Source organism: Thalassophryne amazonica, chromosome 9 (assembly GCF_902500255.1).
Source record: "Thalassophryne amazonica chromosome 9, fThaAma1.1, whole genome shotgun sequence".
NCBI classification, from domain to species: domain Eukaryota; kingdom Metazoa; phylum Chordata; class Actinopteri; order Batrachoidiformes; family Batrachoididae; genus Thalassophryne; species Thalassophryne amazonica.
In genome coordinates, this window is record NC_047111.1 from 110,697,016 (window position 1) to 110,718,913 (window position 21,898).

At 42.1% G+C, this 21,898-nt stretch overlaps 1 long non-coding RNA gene across 1 annotated transcript; it reads left to right on the forward strand.

The window, feature by feature from the left end:
* The first annotated feature begins 6,328 nt into the window (after nt 1-6,328).
* LOC117517822 lies at nt 6,329-18,812 on the forward strand. Its single transcript, XR_004562857.1, has 3 exons — nt 6,329-6,588; nt 12,120-12,250; nt 18,641-18,812. It is a non-coding gene; the product is annotated as an uncharacterized LOC117517822 (long non-coding RNA).
* The last annotated feature ends 3,086 nt before the right edge of the window (nt 18,813-21,898 follow it).

Here is a 21,898-nt window from a genome sequence, read left to right on the forward strand (position 1 = left end):
CTGAAACACTCCACCTACTTTTACCTTCTTCATCAGTCAGAGCAGCAGTGATCAAGAAATGACTTTACTAGAGCCCGAACGATATATCGGCCGGCCGATATTATCGGCCGATATAAGCCCTTTTCAAAGTACTCATTATCAGCCAAAATTATGCCGAAAGAACGCCTAGAATTTCTCATAAACAGAACAGTTACTGAAATAATGTTTGTGTCTGCAATGTAAAATGCCCTTGCACCGTTTGTCCAGTAGATGGAGCTCTGACTCCATTCAACTGAGAGCTGCTTACACCCCTGCTTAAATGTCTTCATCTCCGGCCCCCGTAGTTTGCCGTCACACTGCACTGATCGGCTGACAAAAGCATACAAGTAAGTTTATAAGGCTCTTATCTTGAACCTATATCTAAGTTGCAGCAACAAGCGGTACAAGATCAGATGTATTTTACAACTCTTTTTAAGGATATGTATTTGCTAATATCACAAAGGTTTAATTCTTGATTGCATTTTTTGAACTTGAAAATTCTTCTCTGTTATAAAGTTAATCAATATGAGGACAAAGCTTCAGCTTTTAGCTCATAGATTTTTTGTTAAGGGTCCAAAAAAGAACATTTTATTCATTAAAAAATAATAATAATATTGGCTGATTTATCGGGTATCGGCAAATCAGCCGATTTATTGATTATCAGCTTTTTTTTCATCCAAATATCATTATCAGCATCGGCCTCAAAAAATCCATATCGGTCGGGCTCTAGACTTTACAAAATACCACATCATTAAAAACAGACTTAATGAGTGTCTGTGAGAACTCTTCTGAAAAGTTACCTGATGGACTTTTAACTCTAATCTATTTGTATCTTTTCCAGAACAAACTGCCTGAATACGTCCTGGAGAACCTGGATCTCCAGAAAGATGTCTGTGACATCGTCTGTCCACTGCCTGATGACCCCAAGAAGGTCATCCTGTACAGCAGGATCCCCCCCACCGAAGGACAGCGATGGCAGGAGGGACTCCCCACATTTGAAGACATTTTTTTACATAATAATAATAATAATAATGCGTAGTATAGATTGGAGGGTGTTTCCTGGCCTGCCCCAGCTGCTAATAAAAAGCCAAGAAAAACTCTGCTATGTCACTTTATTCTTTCCTCGGGAGCATCACTTTTTACTCATTGATGTTATTAAACTTACTAATTTTCTTAAAGAGCTGCACTACTGTAACATATTTGTTTATCTTCTCACAGCAACATTAATGTAACATTGACTTATCTTCAAACACATATTCTAATCCAATTACATTTTTTCCGCAAATTTGACTGGTTAATCGTGTGACATATCAGGTGTATAACATCTGTGGAACGGTGGCCACAGATGTATTACTCTGCACCGTGACCGGTGTTCTGACGAGATGTCATTACTGTAGAATTTCATTCCTGTTGTGCGCGCGTAGGACAGGAAAGACATTAAACTTTCAAGACGCGCAATTTGTCAGCATGCTGCTAGTTGTTAGCGCTGTTAACTCAGAGTGAGAGAAAGTCACGTGCCGCTGCCGAAATGGGTGAATTTAAGCTACCGTGCAAAAGTTTTGATGTGGATTCTGATACAGAATTATCGTTTCACATTTGATGGATTTGATGGATTTGATGGATTTTTACCTTTGATGTATTACTCCGCGCCCTGACTGCTGTTGGAGAGACACTCGCTGATTCACAGTAAGCCTAGCCTCGCTGAAAAAATTACCTACAGAAAAATAAACCGTGCAAATGATGGAAATGGATTAGAATGGGAATAACCCTGTTGTGTTTGATGATGTGTCGGACGTTCATGCTGTTATACGGCTAACGCATCGCCGGTAAAACTCCTTTTTACTGTCCATTTTCGACAGAAATCAGCTACCTTAGAGGTAATTCTCTGCTGTACTGAAAACTGTGTCATAGTCTGAACTCTTTTTGCAGCCGCTTTCCTGTGGTGTGCCTTATCTGCTGGATTGGTGTTTGGTGTGAACAGCGACGGCTTCGCTTCACACCCCAACCAGATAAGTGGTTAGAAAGGAGCTGCACGAGTGTGTTATTGGAGGTGGAGGTGCTCCCTCCCTAAGGAACACAGACTGTGGGATTACTGAGTGTGCGTACTCACTCTCACCTGTGCTGTTTTTGTTCTCTGCCAGCAGTGCCAGGTCTGACAGCTGGAGACGGTGGCCACCTGGGGACCCAGGACTTGGCGGCTCCAGTGTTCTTCAGATCCGTTGGCGGTAAAAGCCGTGTGGGATCCGGCTCGGTTCTGGACGGGCGTCTCCTATCCTCAAGCCTGCCCACACGTCACTCAACGTATAATTGACTGTAGTTCCAAACCTGTTATTGTCTGTATTTCCGTTGTGCACAATTTACAACATTAAATTGTTACTGTTTGGCTTATCCATTGCCCGTTCATTTGCGCCCCCTGTTGTGGGTCCGTGTTCCTACACTTTCACAACACTTACATGGAAAAGTCATATAGGACAAGTGTGAATAAGTGTGAAAAATTGATTAAATTATGCATTCCTTCTCTTTGCGGAAAATATTCTTGAATTCTAAATGGTATTTGCTTATTTTTTGCTTTATACAACAATTCTTGAATCAAATCAGATCATAAGTTTTTAATATCTTCGATTTGGATTGGGATGATCCCAATACCTAGCATTGTGAATTATTCTTAATGCTCTTTTTTGAAGGATGAATAATGGTTTCACTGTAGTTTTTATAGGTATTGCCCCAGACTTCAGCACAGTACATCAAGTAAGGTGCAATCAATGCACAGTACAGAGTGTGTAGTAATTTGCCATCAAGAATGTGCTTTGCCTTATTTAATACTGCAGTACTTTTGGATGTTTTCTTGTGAATATGTTGAACATGAGCTTTCCAGTTAATTCTATTATCAATACTCACACCTAACAACTTATTCTCTTTGACACATGCTATGTATAGCCCAAGTATATTTAACTGTATATGTACATCCTTTTATAATTTCCAAATAACATCATTTTAGTTTTAGACCAATTTAATGACAATTTGTTAATATCAAACCAACTCTTCAACTTTATCATTTCAGTTCTTAAATCAAATAATAATTGTTGCAAATTCTCTCCTTAACAAAACAAGTTTGTATCATCAGCAAAGAGAACTGCTTTAAACACATCCGAAACTTTACATAAATCAATGATATATAAAATAAAGAATTTTGGTCCCAACACAGAACCCTTGGGAACCCTGCAAACAATGTCTAGATACAAAGAACAGCAGATGTATCTTTTCCTGGTTTCAGAATAGGGACCACAATAGCATGCTTCCAAGCCTTTGGTAAAATTCCTTCCTCCAAGATATAATTAAACAGTGCTAAAATTGCAATGCAATGCAATAACTGAATTATAACAGAAGAGGGCAGTATTGCGCATGCCAGCATATTAGCCTGCTGGAATTCCATTAGAAGAGGAAGAAGCCTGTTAGCTGGAGACTTCATCAAACTTCACGCTGTGAAAAAAGGAGTACTGGAGGAAGTTCTGTAACTCGATCGGCCGACGACCCCAGTGGGGAAAATCTGGGGAATGATCAGGAAAATGAAGGAGAATGGAAACGCGTATGGGTACCCACCCAGTGCTGATGGATGGCCAGAAAGTGATCACTGACAGTAGAGAGAAGGCAGAAGTTATTGCAAGGACGCTCGCTAAAGTTCATAATACGGACAATTTAAACCAGGAAGAAAAAAGCAGTAGAGAGGGCACTGTTAAGTCTTATCGGTTTGAGTTTGGGGATGAAGGTCGGGCAATTGATGCTCTTAATGTGAATTTCTCCAGCTCTGAGCTCAGTAGAGCTCTGAGGAACTTAGGAAACACCACACCAGGACAGAATGGAATCTGCTACTCTATGATGAGGAACTTGACTTGTAGAGGTAGGGATGTGGTGCTAAGCCTGTATAATAAAATTTGGGAGGCAGGAGTGATTCCACTTGAGTGGAAGACGGCTGTTATTATTCCCATCAAGAAGCCTGGTAAAGATCCTACGAAGCCCTGTAATTATAGGCCAATTGCAATGACGTCGCATATGGTGAAGACTATGGAGAAAATGATAAATGATAGATTGGCATACTGGATTGAAACTAACGGTAAACTGGAGAGTTTCCAAAGTGGGTTCAGAAAAGGCAGAGGGACAATGGATCTGCTTCTTCGTTTAGAGGATGACATTAGAAAGGCACAAGTTAACAGAGAATCTGTGATAACTGTTTTCCTCGATATAGAAAAAGCATACGACATGTTGTGGAAGGATGGCCTTCTAATTAAATTAAACCAGGTGGGCATTAAGGGGCGAATGTTTCGGCGGGTGAAGGCTTTTCTGTATGATAGATCAATAACATTGAAGGTAAATGGGAACTTGAGTAACTGCTATCAAGTAGAAAACGGTACTCCACAGGGGATTATTATCAGTCCATTATCGTTTTCTATTATGGTGAACGGAATGTTTGTTGACATTCAAAGCTGTGAGTGTGGCGCTGTTTGCTGATGATGGGGCGATCTGGAAAAGGAGGAGGAACGTACCTTACATTATGAATACGATGCAAGAAGCCATAAATGCAGTCCAAGAGTGGGCTCTTAAATTGGGTTTTAGGATATCGGAGGATAAAACAAAATTTCTACTGTTTACTAAGAAAAGAAAGCTGCTGAACCTGAAATTGCAACTTGCTGGTAAAAACTTGGAGAAGGTTGAGTTATTTAAATACCTGGGTCAATGGATGGATAGGACGTTATCATGGACCGTACATGTGAAACAAATGATTGATAAGTGTAAGAAGGTCTTAAACGTGATGAAGTGTTTGTGTGGTGTGGACTGGGGAGCCAGCAGGTCAGCCCTGAAGGTCATTTATACTGGTCTTATAAGGTCGGTGTTGGACTATGGGTGCATGGTGTATGGGTCAGCTTCTAAAACATCACTGAAACAGCTAGATGTAGTTCAAAATCAATCCCTTCGTCTATGCTGCAGAGCCAGGAAAACTACTCCAGTTGCAGCCATCCAGGTTGAGATGGGAGAGATGCCGTTACACCTTCGGCGAGATCAACTGGCTCTAGTGTATTGGGCAGACTTAAGGGGACATGATACTAGCCATATGACCCAGTCAGTGTTAGCACCCTGTCGAGAGAGAGAGAGAGACTGCTGCTGTCAGAAGCTTTGGATGGTTAATCACATGGAAAGTGGAGGATATGAACCTAACCACAGTTAAGGTTTCACCTACTGTAGTCTTCTCAGTGACTTCACCGTGGTTGTTTACAGATCCGAAAGTTGACTTCGGGCTACTGGAGGAACTGCGTGAGAGTGTGGTGGATAATGGTAGGGTCATGTGCTTTCTGAGTGAAAAGTACAGTGAGACTACTGTAATCTACGTTGATGCTTCAAAAAACACAGATGGGAGGGTTGGAGTAGCCTCTGACATTCCTCGGTTAACTGTTGTGGTAACAAAACGAATCACGGACGACCTTGCTGTATACACAGTAGAATTACTGGTGATATGGCTGGCACTGCGCTGGGTGACTGATCATAAACTAAAGAATGCAGTAATAGCATCAGACTCAAGTGTGGCATTACTCAGCATTAAAAACATGCAGTCTGACACTCGACAAGACCTTGTATATGGCATAGTTTCCTCTGCAAATAATCTCACAAACTCAGGAGCTCTCGCAGCATTTATATGGGTCCCAGCTCATATCGGGGTTAGGGGAAATGAGCTGGCTGATAAGTTTGCTAAACAAGCAGCAGGAAAGTCCGCTATAGATGTTGACATCAGACACAGTAGAGCTGAACTAAAGAGTTTGATCAAAGCTAAAGGCATCAGCAAGTGGCAGCATCTATAGGATGCAGGGCACACAGGGCGCCACTTTTATGGTATCCAGCGTACTGTTGGCAGGGGAAGGTGCACGTTCAGAAACAAAAGGGAGGCGGATGTGTTTTCGAGACTGAGGTTTGGTCACACAGGACTGAATAGCTCACTGTTTAAGATTATTAAACATGTTGACGGAAGCTGCGACTGTGGTAACAATCAGGAGACCATGGAACATGTTCTTCTACAGTGTCCAAAGTAGTCGTCAGTTTACAGAACATGCTTCAGCTAGGGTCTGTTGGGAGCTGCTTCAAATACTTTTATGAATATCTGAAGAATACAGGATTACTACACAGAGTATGTCGACGGCTGTTTTTGTTTTTTTATTTGGTTTTGGGGACGTTAGACTCCTGACCAACACTGCAGTCCAGTTGGTGGCGGTAATGCTCCATAGAAGCTGGTTGCCAACCGCCATTAAAAAAGAAGAAGAAGAAGAACAACAACAACAACAACAACTACTACTACTACTACTACTACTACTACTACTACTACTTCACGCTGTGATCCTCGAATATGTTGTTTTGATGAGCTTCAGAACCACAAAGTTCGACAGTAAACTGTAAGAAGAAGAAAAGACGAAATTAGCGCGAAAAGGTGGAACATCGGCTAACTGCTGCTAATGCCGACTGTGGAGTTTTGTCTTTTGGACGGTCGTCCGCGGCTTTTTGTCTCTGCTATTGTCCGCTGGTGATCAGGTAAATGTTTTTAAAGCTGTGGATGACAATATGTGTCAAAGGTCGGTTTATTATTTGTTTCCTCGGTTTCTTTTTTCCTACGGTTGTTCGTGTGACGGCAAATTACTCCAACAAACGTTCATTTGTGAAGAAAACGCCGTAATGTTGACTCAGAATTGAAACTCTTTGTCGTGTTCTTCTATCAGCTAATCTTAATAACTTGTAGTGTCGTGTGTCCAGACTGTGAACAGTGTCGAAACCCTGAACTTTGTGTCGAGTCCCGCAGTGAATGAAGCCCTGAATCGAAGCCCGTGTTGTTTCCGAGAAATCACGTGAGCGACATGTAACAGGCGCATAGACTGTTCATTGGTCAGGCGTTGACTCTGAGATGACGTCAGCCAGTCTGTGCCGCTGAAAGTTTTTGATCCTGATTTCAAAGGAAGAACAAAATCTACACCAACATGAACCGAAGCTCAGATTAAAGAAGAACATAATCAAGGACACAGACAACACGATCATAGTTTGGACACCATTATCCATAAAATATTCGTGGCAATTAAACTATGATAAATACTAAAACAGAAGGTAATACTGATGATAATAATTTGTTGACCAAACAAACTCAAACTGTAGTTTATTCTGTCAATTCTTTTTACACAATATATTCAGTTTGGTAACTGATATCATTTTAAATTAACCAGAAACAAAACAAAAGCAATAACACTGGGAAGCTTCAAATGTGTTGTACATAATATTGATCACAGCTCATTGATATATTAACCAATAGACATATTTGTTTACTTTTTAATTTTGAAAAGTGAATTCCACATTCTTAAATCTTTATCACACATAGTTCACAGTTTATCCCTGATAACAGAAACATGTCTTTGATTTACTTTTGTCTTCACCCTTTAAACGTGCATATCCCCCCCCACCCCCTGTGGAACCTCACACAGAACATTCAGCAAATAACATTTGTGATTGATGTATACGGACTGGGGCAGCAGGGTGGATTAGTGGTTAGCACTGTTGCCTCATACCGATAAGATCATGGGTTTGATTCCCATCTGTGGCCTTTCTGTGTGGAGTTTGCATGTTCTCCCCGTGTTTGCGTGGGTTCTCTCCGGGTGCTCTGGCTTCCTCTCACATCCGGAGACATGCAGGTTAGTTGGATTGGAAACTTTAAATTGTAGGTGTGCGCGCAGGTGTGAATGTGTTTGTCTATATTTGGTTCTCGCATCCTGTCCAGGGTGTACCCCGTCTCACATCCTGTGACTGCTGGGATAGGCTCCAGCCTGTCGTGACCCAGTCTTGGATAAGCAGTTGAAGACTGTGTGTGTATAGACTAATCAGGTTTTTTTTTTTTTTTTTTTCTATAAAAATGTAATCTGAGGACATTTGCTGTAATGATGGAGCAGCGCGACTAACTCAACTCAACTTTTTTTTTTATATAGCGCCAAATCACAACAAACAGTTGCCCCAAGGCGCTTTATATTGTAAGGCAAGGCCATACAATAATTATGAAAAACCCCAACGGTCAAAACGACCCCCTGTGAGCAAGCACTTGGCAACAGTGGGAAGGAAAAACTCCCTCTTAACAGGAAGAAACCTCCAGCAGAACCAGGCTCAGGGAGGGGCAGTCTTCTGCTGAGACTGGTTGGGGCTGAGGGAAAGAACCAGGAAAAAGACATGCTGTGGAGGGGGGCAGAGATCGATCACTAATGATTAAATGCGGAGTGATGCATACAGAGCAAAAAGAGAAAGAAACAGTGCATCATGGGAACCCCCCCACAGTCTACGTCTAAAGCAGCATAACCAAGGGATAGTCCAGGGTCACCCGATCCAGCCCTAACTATAAGCCTTAGCGAAAAGGAAAGTTTTAAGCCTAATCTTAAAAGTAGAGAGGGTATCTGTCTCCCTGATCTGAATTGGGAGCTGGTTCCACAGGAGAGGAGCCTGAAAGCTGAAGGCTCTGCCTCCCATTCTACTCTTACAAACCCTAGGAACTACAAGTAAGCCTGCAGTCTGAGAGCGAAGCGCTCTATTAAGGTGATATGGTACTACGAGGTCCCTAAGATAAGATGGGACCTGATTATTCAAAACCTTATAAGTAAGAAGAAGAATTTTAAATTCTATTCTAGAATTAACAGGAAGCCAATGAAGAGAGGCCAACACGGGTGAGATATGCTCTCTCCTGCTAGTCCCCGTCAGTACTCTAGCTGCAGCATTTTGAATTAACTGAAGGCTTTTTAGGGAACTTTTAGGACAACCTGATAATAAAGAATTACAATAGTCCAGCCTAGAGGAAATAAATGCATGAATTAGTTTTTCAGCATCACTCTGAGACAAGACCTTTCTGATTTTAGAGATATTGCGTAAATGCAAAAAGGCAGTCCTACATATTTGTTTAATATGCGCTTTGAATGACATATCCTGATCAAAAATGACTCCAAGATTTCTCACAGTATTACTAGAGGTCAGGGAAATGCCATCCAGAGTAAAGATCTGGTTAGACACCATGCTTCTAAGATTTGTGGGGCCAAGTACAATAACTTCAGTTTTATCTGAGTTTAAAAGCAGGAAATTAGAGGTCATCCATGTCTTTATGTCTGTAAGACAATCCTGCAGTTTAGCTAATTGGTGTGTGTCCTCTGGCTTCATGGATAGATAAAGCTGGGTATCATCTGCGTAACAATGAAAATTTAAGCAATACCGTCTAATAATACTGCCTAAGGGAAGCATGTATAAAGTGAATAAAATTGGTCCTAGCACAGAACCTTGTGGAACTCCATAATTAACTTTAGTCTGTGAAGAAGATTCCCCATTTACATGAACAGACTGTAATCTATTAGACAAATATGATTCAAACCACCGCAGCGCAGTGCCTTTAATACCTATGACATGCTCTAATCTCTGTAATAAAATTTTATGGTCAACAGTATCAAAAGCAGCACTGAGGTCCAACAGAACAAGCACAGAGATAAGTCCACTGTCCGAAGCCATAAGAAGATCATTTGTAACCTTCACTAATGCTGTTTCTGTACTATGATGAATTCTAAAACCTGACTGAACCTCTTCAAATAGACCATTCCTCTGCAGGTGATCAGTTAGCTGTTTTACAACTACCCTTTCAAGAATTTTTGAGAGAAAAGGAAGGTTGGAGATTGGCCTATAATTAGCTAAGATAGCTGGGTCAAGTGATGGCTTTTTAAGTAATGGTTTAATTACTGCCACCTTAAAAGCCTGTGGTACATAGCCAACTAACAAAGATAAGTTGATCATATTTAAGTTGATCTGACTAAGTGGGCAGTTTAAAAAAAAAAAACCAAGTCGGAGGTCTGACCACCTGTTTTTAGGACAAAATTATTACCAAATACAAGATGCACTTTAATAATGTGTGAGAGGGAAAAAACAAAAGAGGTGTTGACCTCATAAAGGATCAAACAGTCACCAGAGATCCGAGTTTGTCATGTGACACAGGAATGATGGGAAATCCTCCTGTGTGACAGCATGTTGTTGTGTTTGTGTGAAGGTGGGAACTCTGTTATGGATCAGTGTGAGGACACAGAGGAGGGACCCCCGAAAACCAGTGTCACTGATGGAATGGTCCCCCCTAAAACTCAGTCCACCATGTCTTCACTGCGCATGCGTCATCATCTGCGGTTCACGGATCAACACCTCATTTCTGCTTCAAACTGCCTCCAGTCATCTGTCTCAGTGAAAGATATCTGAAGCTTTTGTACAACAGTCATTTCCACATAAATTCAGCATTATTTCATCATAAAAGACGGAGGAAGCGATCAGAGCACCACAGCTAAATGAGCTGCAAGCTGATGCGTTCACTGTGCGTCAGTCATTTCAAAGTGTCACGGAATTTTGCCGGGTTTCTGCTTAAAACTCACTTTATGAGGTCTGTGAGAAAAGTATCAGACCTTTTTAATTTTTTTTCAAAAACTATATGGATTTGAATCACGTGTGATTGCATCAGACAAGCTTGAACCTTCGTGCGCATGCGTGAGTTTTTTCACGCCTGTCGGTTGCGTTATTCGCCTGTGAGCAGGCTTTGTGTGAGCAGTGGTCCACCCCTCCCGTCGGATTTTTATTGCGAATAAATGTCTGAACAATTTGGAGCTTTGCTGCATCAATTCTTTTCCAGAAACTGTGAGAGACCTCCAGGTGGACACCATTCGGAAAATTAATATGGCTTTCAGGGACGATTTTATGGGGATTATACAGATTAAGCAGTGTTACTGCCGCTTTAAGGACGGCCCACAACTGCTGAGAGCGCGTTGCGCTCCCAGCGCCGATCGACATGCTCAAACAACCAGATCATTTCCAATGTGAAGGCTTTGTTAATCCGGGACCTCGTCTGACTTTCACAAAAAGGCAGGAGACGTGGACATCAGCACTTTTTCGGCACATTCCACTGTTACAGGAGTTTTTTTTCATGGAAAGAAAAGCGGAGGGATGCGCCACGGAGCCGTTCGTTATGCGGCACAAAACCACCTCCGTGTTGGTCTCACAGGACGGCTTTCAGGTGGATTTCAGATGGATTCCGGTTGCTTTTCAGTGGTGTGATTATCCGATTGTGCCTGAGCTGGACATGCCCCAACATGTCCTGGAAGGCTTCATCACGGCATTGCTTTGCGCCATGCGGCTCCACTGCAACGCGCGGAACTCCTCCGCACATCTGTCTTAATGTGCTGAAAAAGTGGTGATGTCCACCTCTTTTCACAGTTCCTGTGCTAGTCAGACGACGTGCCGGATCAAGACAGCATCCAGTTTACAAATGAACGGCACATTCCACTGTTACAGGAGTTTTTGTCATGGAAAGAGGAGCGGAGGAATTCCGTGCGTCGTGGTGGAGCCGCATGGCGCAAAGCAATGCCGTGATGAAGCCTTCCAGGACATGTTGGGGCATGTCCAGCTTATGCACAATCACAATCGGATAATCACACGACTGAAAAGCAACCGACAGCCGTCTGAAATCCACCTGAAAGCCGTCCTGTGAGACCAACACGGAGGTGGTTTTGTGCCGCGTAATGAACGGCTCCGTGGCGCGTCCCTTCGCTTTTTTGATTTAAGAGGTTTTAACTTTATCATCTGATGGTTAATAATCACATTAATCCATTTGATTGCTTTGGTTGAAGAGACTCTGTCTCAGACATGCTGCTGTGGTCCGAAATGATGCATGCACAGTGAAATAAGGTGGACTGATTTTTAGGGGTGGACCGTTCGGTCTGTGGCACCGGCCTTTGTGGGGAACATTAGATCCAGATCAAAGATCAGAGGTGAGACCAGGATCTGAAACTGTGACTGTTGACCAGGTCTGAGGTCAGAGCTCACATCGCTGCACCGTCATTATTCACACTCGGAGCTCACACTGTGCTTTAGGAAGTGTGTCCCAGCACAGAGACATTTCAGTGTTGTCTCACACTTGTGATTGGTCATCCTGGGCAGCAGAGCAGGAGCAGATGATTAAATCGGCCTGTTTTTAGTCTTTTCCTCCACTTGGTCATTGACTCTGTCTTTCTTTTGTGTGTTTTTTAAAGTCTTTCTACAAACACATCTGAAGTCCAGCAGCTGAGGAACATGTTGAAACTACAGCTAACACCTGCTGATGAAGGAATAATCACAGACCAGAAAAAAGAACTGTGTCATTTAAAAGAAGAGAACAAAAGAGGTAAAGGGCTGGATGCTGTTTTTAATCCTCCAAATTTCTTCTACAGAACAGGTTTGTTCACTCAGCTTTGTTTGTGTTACTGATACTTTACAACATGTTGTTGTAGCAGTCAAATATTTTTCTCATTGGGTGTCAGAAATTCCTCCAGTGATTCTGTCACTACGCACTCAACAGGATGAGGAGGATCTTGAAAGATACATGTAAAATTTCTCCATGTTTTGTAAAATCTCTGGATAATTTATTGCTGAAGGAAAGTGACTTCACCACCCTCAATGTTTCGACTCCCTTTGTCCAAGATCAGCAGAGACTTTGAATTTAGAAATGAACAATAGTAACTGAAAGGATTCTGGTGGCAGTGATTTGTGTATTCTGGCACGTAGAGGTTTGATTTATTTTGATCCAACACTTGGCACTAAAAGGTCAACATCAGTAACTCGTTTTGCTGTCATTCTTGATGTTTTTTAATCATTTTAGTTTTTATAACATTATTGTTTAATTTGACTTCGTTGGAGCAGCTGAATGTTTTCACACCATGCAGAAGCCGGTTTGTGAGTGCTGAGGCTGCTGCTGCTTCATGTATCTTCGGAAATTACAGGGCAAACTCAGCCTGCTTGGTTGAATTTTTTTTTTATCTGGGAGGGGAGTCAGGTTCAATGGGCTCAGGCACCATATATAGGAAAGAGTTAATCTTTTGTGTGGATACAATTAATTATTTTGCCACAAAGCATCAATTTACTTTTGACAGTTTTCTGTTATAAATCAATATATATGGCTTAGTAACGTAATACAGTGATACAGCAGTGACCACTGCACACCAGAGTTTTTTTTTTCTTTCTTTTGTTTTTAGAGCGAGCGCGCAGCAGACAGTGAGGGTTCTGATGATGAAGGAGATGATCTCCCTTTTGTTCTGGACGAGGAACCAGAGCAGGTGGTCCACCAACGTGCGCACAGATCTCCACAGCTTCTGTTTGCAGTTTCTCCAGGACGCAGCCGCTATGAGCTCCGTCCCAGCGCCGAGTCCTGGAACTCGGCGTTGCAGACACACACTGCTCCAGCTGTGGCTCCAGACGCATTTCATTTAAAGCATCGAGATCGTTTGCTTCGGTTTTGTTCATTTCCTCTTTCGTCCCTTTTGCGCGCTTGCTTCGCAGTCTGTTCGGTGATAAAGCTCTTTCGTTCACCTTTTCGCAAAACAAATTGTGACTTTTTTTTACTTTTTCCCTTCGTTTAGGAATCATCGTGTGCCGTGTGACTGGACCATTACTTTCTCACTGTATATAGCCCCCTGGCCCAGACTCTGAATTCTTAGATGAATATGGTGAGTTTAGCTCTAATTTGTCAACCTGTGCAGATAATTCTGATTATTGGTAACATCAGCATTCATATAAGTAAGCCTTCTGACCCCTCTGGAAATCATTTACAGAAATTATAGTTGTATTAGGATCCCAGCAATGCATTCAGAGTTTGTCACACATTCGTAGGAATACCCTGGATTTGGTCCTCATTCGCGGTATTGCTGTCACAAATATTGACATTATGCCTCTTGCGTCAGTGTTCTCTGATCACTCGCTTATTAAGTTTACAGTTTTGCAGTCATGTTTAGTGGAACAAGACCCTGATTTATCATTGCGAATGCACATCAGCTCTTGAACTGCGATTGAACTTGGAGCTAGACTGCCTGATATCTTAGTGTTACTTCTGGGAAATGACCATTTAGTAGACAGTCTTGTAGACAGCTTAAATTCAGCACTCAAAACTACACTTGACATGATTGTTCCACCTATATTAAAACCACACTTTCCCAAAACACAGTCGCCTTTGTTCAGTGATTACTTGCATGGCCTCAAGCATAAGGCTGGACGTCAAGAATGAAAATGGCACAGTTCAAAACTAGAAGTATTCCACCTTGTGTGGTGTGGTGCTATCTTAGACTATAAACGTGCATTACTGGCTAGAAAGTGGGCATATTACTCTGATTTGATCAACAAAAACAAGCATAACCCAAAGTCCTTGGTCGACACGGTGGCAAAACTTATTCATGGGCAACCACATGTAAGTTGCTCTCCCTTTACAGCCCAAGATGTTTTAGATTACTTTGACAAGAAAATAGACAACATTACGTTAAACATATCCCAGCATGCCTTAACCCAGCCACTACACCCTGCTGTTGAGGTGGGTTCCATTTCTGAGGTATTGCCCAGATTTACAGAATTTGATAGTATCTCACTAAGCATGCTGATGAAACTTGTAACGTCTACAAAAAGCACAACCCGCTTATTTGACCCGAAACCAACAAAACTGTTTAAGGACCTGTGGCCCGCTCTTGGGCCAACTGTGCTGGAAATGATTACTCTCTCATTAACTTCTGGATCTGTTCCTAAATGTTTCAAATCTGCAGTGATTAAACCATTACTTAAGAAATCTAATCTTGACCCTAGTATATTGAAAAACTACAGGCCAATATCAAATCTATCATTTTGTTCTAAAATTTTGGAAAGGGTGGTTTGATCTGTTCCTAAGTGTTTCAAATCTGCAGTGATTAAACCATTACTTAAGAAATCTTGACCCTAGTATATTGAAAAACTATAGGCCTATATCAAATCTATCATTTTGTTCTAAAATTCTGGAAAGGGTGGTTTGATAACAGCTTGTGGGCCACCTTACTGAGAATAATCTTTTGAGCCACTGCAGTCTGCATTTAGAACATATCATTCCTACAGTGGTAAATGGTCTCCTCCTTGCAATGAATTTAGACTCCACTACAGTTCTGGTGTTGTTCAATCTTAGTGCCGCATTTGATACGGTAGATCACCGTATTCTACTCAATAGGTTGGAGAATCATTTTGGGATTACTGGGAGTGCCCTTGCATGGTTGACGTCATGCCTGACCAGTCGTTCTCACTGTGTCTTGTGCAACAACACTACCTCTATCCTTCGTGACATGAATTTTAGGGTTCCACAGGGGTCTGTCTTAGGCCCCCTGCTTTTCTCCCTTTATATAGCACCCCTTGGGCACATATTGTGGCACTTTGGGATTGCCTTTCATTGCTATGCTGATGATACTCAGTTATATGTGCCGATAACTACTGGTAATCTCATACAGATAAAATCCTTAGAGGATTGTCTTGCATCACTGAAAAGCTGGATGTCCAGCAATTTCCTACTATTGAACTCAGACAAGACTGAAATGATGGTTCTTGGTCCAGCGAAACATCGGCATCAGTTTGACCAGCTAACGCTTAACATAGGCTCATGTGTCATACATTACACTGACAAAGTGAGGAACCTTGGGGAGATTTCTTATCCTACATTGTCCTTTGACCTACACATTAGAGATATTACAAGGGCTGCTTTCTTCCACCTATGAAATATAGCGAAGGTCTGACCCATCCTGTCTATGGATGATGCTGAGACCATGATCCATGCATTTGTTTCTTCTAGACTGGACTACTGCAATGTTCTATTTTCTGGTTTACCATGGTCTAGCATTAGGGGTCTCCAATTTATTCAGAATGTTGCTGCCAGACTCTTGACAAGAAGCAGAACGTTTGGCCACATTACACCAATTTTGGCATCTCTTCACTGGCTTCCTGTCCCTGTGAGATCAGATTTTAAGGTTCTGCTATTAACCTATAAAATTATTCATAGACTAGTACCTAAATGCAGTCCATTTAGAAAATATGTTTTAAAAATAGTCTTAAAGTCCTTTTTCATATGCCACCAGGCAGCCTGTACACCATGATACGAGCATAGCAAGAAAAGGCTCTGAAGCCTGCTGATGTCGTTTTAACCCTTGAGACACAGAGCAAGTCTGCATCCAAGGACACGAGGGGGCACACAAGGCTGAACAAGTTCAGCAAGATAGTTCAATTCATGACCGTTTAGAGCCTTATATGTCAGCAACAAAACCTTGAAATCTGCTCTTTGAGGTGCATGGAGCCAGTGAAGGGAAGCCAGAATAGCTTTGATCAAACCTCTTGTTTTTCATCAAAACTTGAGCAGCAGTATTCTCTACCATCTGTAGACATCCTATACTATTTTGTGGCAATACAGAAAATAAAGCATTACAATATTTTGTTGTGGAAGACAAAGACATGAATTAAAATTTGAAAAATTTAAAAGGAATCCGGAAGTACATTTCCACTTTCAGTTCCATCAGTGCAATAACTTAGACCCCCGTCACACACAGGCCCTTTGAAACCAAATGGCGTGAGAATGACACATCCGGCCACAGGCGGGAAGTATTGAGGTGTGGGCTGAAGATGGACAGACAGCTGTCTCAGAGCAGTCTACATAGTTGGTCCCATTCGCTCGGCTGTCCCGAGTGTGCTGCACATATTCAAAACACTTGGAGCTGTCAAGATGGGACGTACATCTGACACCAGTCTGTGTGCAGTTTGTGCGCCATCTGATCACAGTCTACATATTCTGATGGCATCATAACAGCATTTGAAACGATCTGATCGCAGTTGATTGAGCTGCTGGCATGTCCTGCCTGTGCCATGTATGCCCACCTCCACTGGACCCCGGCCAGGGAGGGCAAAGGAGATGTTGATATGTAATAACATGTATGTGGCTCGCATTCACCATCTGTAGTGGAGTGCGCAATCAAACTGAAATCATTGTGTGCCACTGCAGGTCAACATCACCCAGCGCACACAGCGTGCACATGTGAACAGGTTGTTATATCCATTATGTCATTACAGTACAGACACGTTTCCATTCCCTCCTATGGGAGAGATAGTTTATGTGAAATTTTGTGCATGTTGTAGCCGTTACACCACGGGCACGTGCGCTGTGCCAGTCAGTGCGTCTTTGCACGTCAGAGATTCAGTGCAACACCCTGCAATGCATCTGAACGGGGTGACACCACTCTAATTCACGTATTATTACATGTTCACCTCCTAACTCTGTAGTAGGTATGACGTGGAACTTTTTTCCCAGCCCATGACAGTATTAACACACATGCAAATCACCTCCGTTATGGCCCCCAAAAGGGTTCGACAGCGCAGCGCCGACAGCAGCCACAGACTGCAGCATGTTCTGAAAAGCTTCTCACCCGACTCGGCTCAAAAATGTATCATCCACCTCGGCATAAATAAATCCCATGTAAAGAGCTGTCTGCGCACGACAGTCCAACCAGAGTTGTGTTCAAATGAGTATCAAGTTCACTGAAATGGCCACAAATAAAGGAAAAAAAATTGTGGATTGACGAAAAAAAGTTACAAAAAAGAAGAAAAATGCTGGCTGCATCTGAAGAATGTTGCGCGCATGGGGAACGTTGGCTCACTGCCAGCACAGATCAGTAGCAGTTATAGAGTCCAGCCGGATGAATAAAATCTAACAGTGCATACTGATCAATCACCAAAAGAGATTTTTTTGCCGGACTGTACAACAGCAGGTGGTCACTGACAATTGTCAGCCTTTGTGTGTGCGTACAGCTCATTCTGCCATTACAAACATAAACATATGCAGCTGAGTCACCATTTCACACTCACAGATTGGTTCTACGCACGTACACGCGTGCACTCCTTCATGTGAGAGAGACACACACACACAAACACTCCTGGCAGTGCACCCTCCTCGTGATGACAGGCCAGTGAGTGCTGGGACTGTGAGGACAAGCAAAGATGTGATGGCGTGAGTGAGTGAGTGATTGAGTACCAGTGCCGGCTTTGACACACATGGCGTAAATTCAGTCCATATGTTGCTTGTACTCCAGCGCAGGGGTGGTGGCCAAGTGGTTAACGCACTTGGTTTCAGTGCAGAAGGTTCCGGGTTCAAATCCCACCCCTGCCACATTTCTCCATGTAATGTGGCGTTGCATCAGGAAGGGCATTCGGCGTAAAACCTGTGCCAATTCAACATGCAGATTCACCTTGGATTTGCTGTGGCGACCCCGAGTGCAAACAAGGGAGCAGCCGAAGGGACTTACCTTTAATGTTGGTTGTACTCCAGTGTCCAGTACCAACAGCTCCTGTGCAAAGGGCGAACACAGTGCTGGCTTCCATGCTGGCCCTGTGTTTGCCATCCAGATATTTGGACATCAGGTGGTACTCAGCCATGTCAGTCTGGCAGACTGGGCACTTTATGATGTTGGTGGCGCCTGACAGAAGTCTGTGTCATCTGACTGTTGTCTAAATATGCTTTGGGCTGCATCATGCAGGTGTGCACGAGGCAGTCTGGCTGCGTTCTGACACGGCTGACCACGTCTCGTTCCCTTCTGACTGCATCCGGATTGTGGCCATTTTTGCTGTGTTGACCTGCTTTGTGCACATTCTTACTATGTGTGTTGGGGGTATTACTGGCACCAGGTCAAACTCACCACTCTGCTACTTTTATTTTAATGACTGTTGTCCAAACATTTATTGTTAATTTCTTTCTTTGCAGACATGCAGCCATTGTTGGTGATTAAAGAAGAAATTCCCCCTGAACGCCAGGAATGGGACATTAAAGAAGAAAAGAAGCTGTGGATAAGTCAGCAGAGAGAACAGCTTCAGCAGCTGGAGGAGGCAGATCTCACCAAGTTTGGTTTCACTGCCGTCCCTGTGAAGAGTGAAAATGATGATGAAAAACCAGAGTCATCACAACTTCATCAAAGCCGAAATTATGAGAGCACAGAGGCTGAGCCTGTAGCCAGCAGCTCATCTGTACACAGAACACTGACAGCAGAAGTTGATGGAGGACCACAACCAGCCAGCCACTCAGGCCCAAACAGACATTTACAACCAGATGCCAGTGGCAGGAGTTCAGACAGTTCTGGAACTGAGACTGATGACAGTTTTGACTGGGAACAGACCAGAAAACTTCTGTCACATTTTAACTGTCAAAAAAATACCAGTATTGTTCGTTCAGGCAACACTGATGAGAAACAGCTTAAAGGCTCTAAATATGGAAAAGTATCCAGTCACATGAACAACTCAGAGCAACAAAAAGAGGGGCAAGCAAGCAGAAAACCATTTAGTTGTTCTGATTGGAGTAAAAGACAGAAACAGAAGGGTACTCTGAAAAAACACATTAGAATTCAGACAGGACAAAAAGCATTTGGCTGTTCTCAGTGTAGTCAAAGATTTACACTAAAGAGCGTCCTGAAAAAACACATGATAATTCATACAGGGCAAAAACCATTTGTCTGTTCTGAGTGTGGTGAAAGATTTGGACAAAAGAGCACTTTGGACAGACATATGATAATTCATACAGGGCAAAAACCATTTGTCTGTTCTGAGTGTGGTCAAAGATTTGGACTAAAGAGCCACCTGAAAAGACACATGATAATTCATACAGGACAAAAAGCATTTGTCTGTTCTGAGTGTGGCCGAAGCTATGGACGAAAGGACACTCTGATCACACACATGATAATTCATGCAGGAGAAAAAGCATTTGTCTGTTCTGTATGTGGTCGAAGATTTGGACAAAAAAGCACTCTAAACACACACATGATAATTCATGCAGGAGAAACAGCATTTGTTTGTTCTGAGTGTGGTAAAAGATTTGGACGAAAGTGCCACCTGGACTCACACATGATAATTCATACAAGGCAAACAGCATTTGTCTGTTCGGAGTGTGGTCAAAGATGTGGACAAAAGAGCACTTTGGACAGACACATGATAATTCATACAGGGCAAAAACCATTTGTCTGTTCGGAGTGTGGTCAAAGATTTGGACTAAAGAGCCACCTGAAAAGACATATGATAATTCATACAGGACAAAAAGCATTTGTCTGTTCTGAGTGTGGTCGAAGATTTGGACGAAAGGACACTCTGAACACACACGATAATTCATGCAGGAGAAAAATTGACAGGTGGTGAGCCACCTTCTATTCTTGGATGACTTGAAGATATTTGCAGATTCAGAGAGGGGACTCAGGAGGCTAGTGGAGGCAGTTCATACGTTCTCTAAAGAAATCGGTATGGAATTTGGGCTGGATAAATGCTTTAAATGTACAATCAGAGGTGGTAAGAAGCAGGTCACAGAAAATATACAGTTGGATGAGGGGAGAACTACTGAAGATTTGGATGAGGATTCCACATACAAATACTTGGGAATGAACAATGAAGTGTTGATCCGACCTGCTGCTTTGTGGTTCTTTGTTTTATTTTGCTTTATCTTAATTTTTCCCCCCTAAAACCCCAAAGAGCATATGTCTGTGAGTAATATTGATCTTTTTTTATGTTAAACCAACTGGTTATGGTCTTCTAAAACAGTTGATAGTTGTATATTATAACTTAAAATGGGACCATTGCTAACGTGTTAGCATGTCTATGGCATTTTCAGTGTTAAAGTTAGCATTAAGCTGTTTGCATCTCAGCACGTTTGTGTGCATTTGTTTTCTGTATAATAATTAATGGCTCAGTGTTTGTTTTCCTAAGAGTCAAATGTATTACAAATTGTCTTTTTTAATTTATTTTGTTTATATATTAAAAATAACAGCAACAACAGTAGTAGTAATAATAACTAATACAGTACAGTATTAGTGGGAAAACAACACAAACTGTGGCACTGCTTTTATTTCTCTCTGGACTGTTCTGATGGTACAGTAGTGTTCAGAATAATAGTAGTGCTATGTGACTAAAAAGATTAATCCAGGTTTTGAATATATTTCTTGTTACATAGGAAACAAGGTACCAGTAGATTCTCACAAATCCAACAAGACCAAGCATTCATGATATGCACACTCTTAAGGCTATGAAATTGGGCTATAAGTAAAAAAAAAAAAAAAGTAGAAAAGGGGGTGTTCACAATAATAGTGTGACATTCAGTCAGTGAGTTTGTCAGTTTTGTGGATCAAACAGGTGTGAATCAGGTGTCCCCTATTTAAGGATGAAGCCAGCACCCGTTGAACATGCTTTTCTCTTTGAAAGCCTGAGGAAAATGGGATGTTCAAGACATTGTTCAGAAGAACAGTGTAATTTGATTTAAAAAGTTGATTGGAGAGTGGAAAACGTATACGCAGGTGCAACAATTATAGGCTGTTCATCTACAATGATCTCCAATGCTTTAAAATGGACAAAAAAAAAAAAACACGCGTGGAAGAAAACGGAAAACAACCATCAAAATGGATAGAAGAATAACCAGAATGGCAAATGCTCACCCATTGATCGGCTCCCGGATGATCAAAGACAGACTGGAGTTCCCTGTAAGTGCTGTGACAGTTAGAAGACGCCTGTGTGAAGCTAATTTATTTGCAAGAATCCCCCGCAAAGTCCCTCTGTTAAATAAAAGACGTGCAGAAGAGGTTACAATTTGCCAAAGAATACATCAACTGGCCTAAAGAGAAATGGAGGAATATTTTGTGGACTGATGAGAGTAAAATTGTTCTTTTTGGGTCCAAGGGCTGCAGACAGTTTGTGAGATGACCCCCAAACTCTGAATTCAAGCCAGAGTTCACAGTGAAGACAGTGCAGCATGGTGGTGCAAGCATCATGATATGGGCATGTTTCTCCTACTATGGTGTTGGGCCTATATATCGCATACCAGGTATCATGGATCAGTTTGGATATGTCAAAATACTTGAAGAGGTCATGTTGCCTTATGCTGAAGAGGACATGCCCTTGAAATGTGTGTTTCAACAAGACAATGACCCCAAGCACACTAGTAAACCAGCAAAATCTTGGTTCCAAACCAACAAAATTAATGCCTCGCAGATGT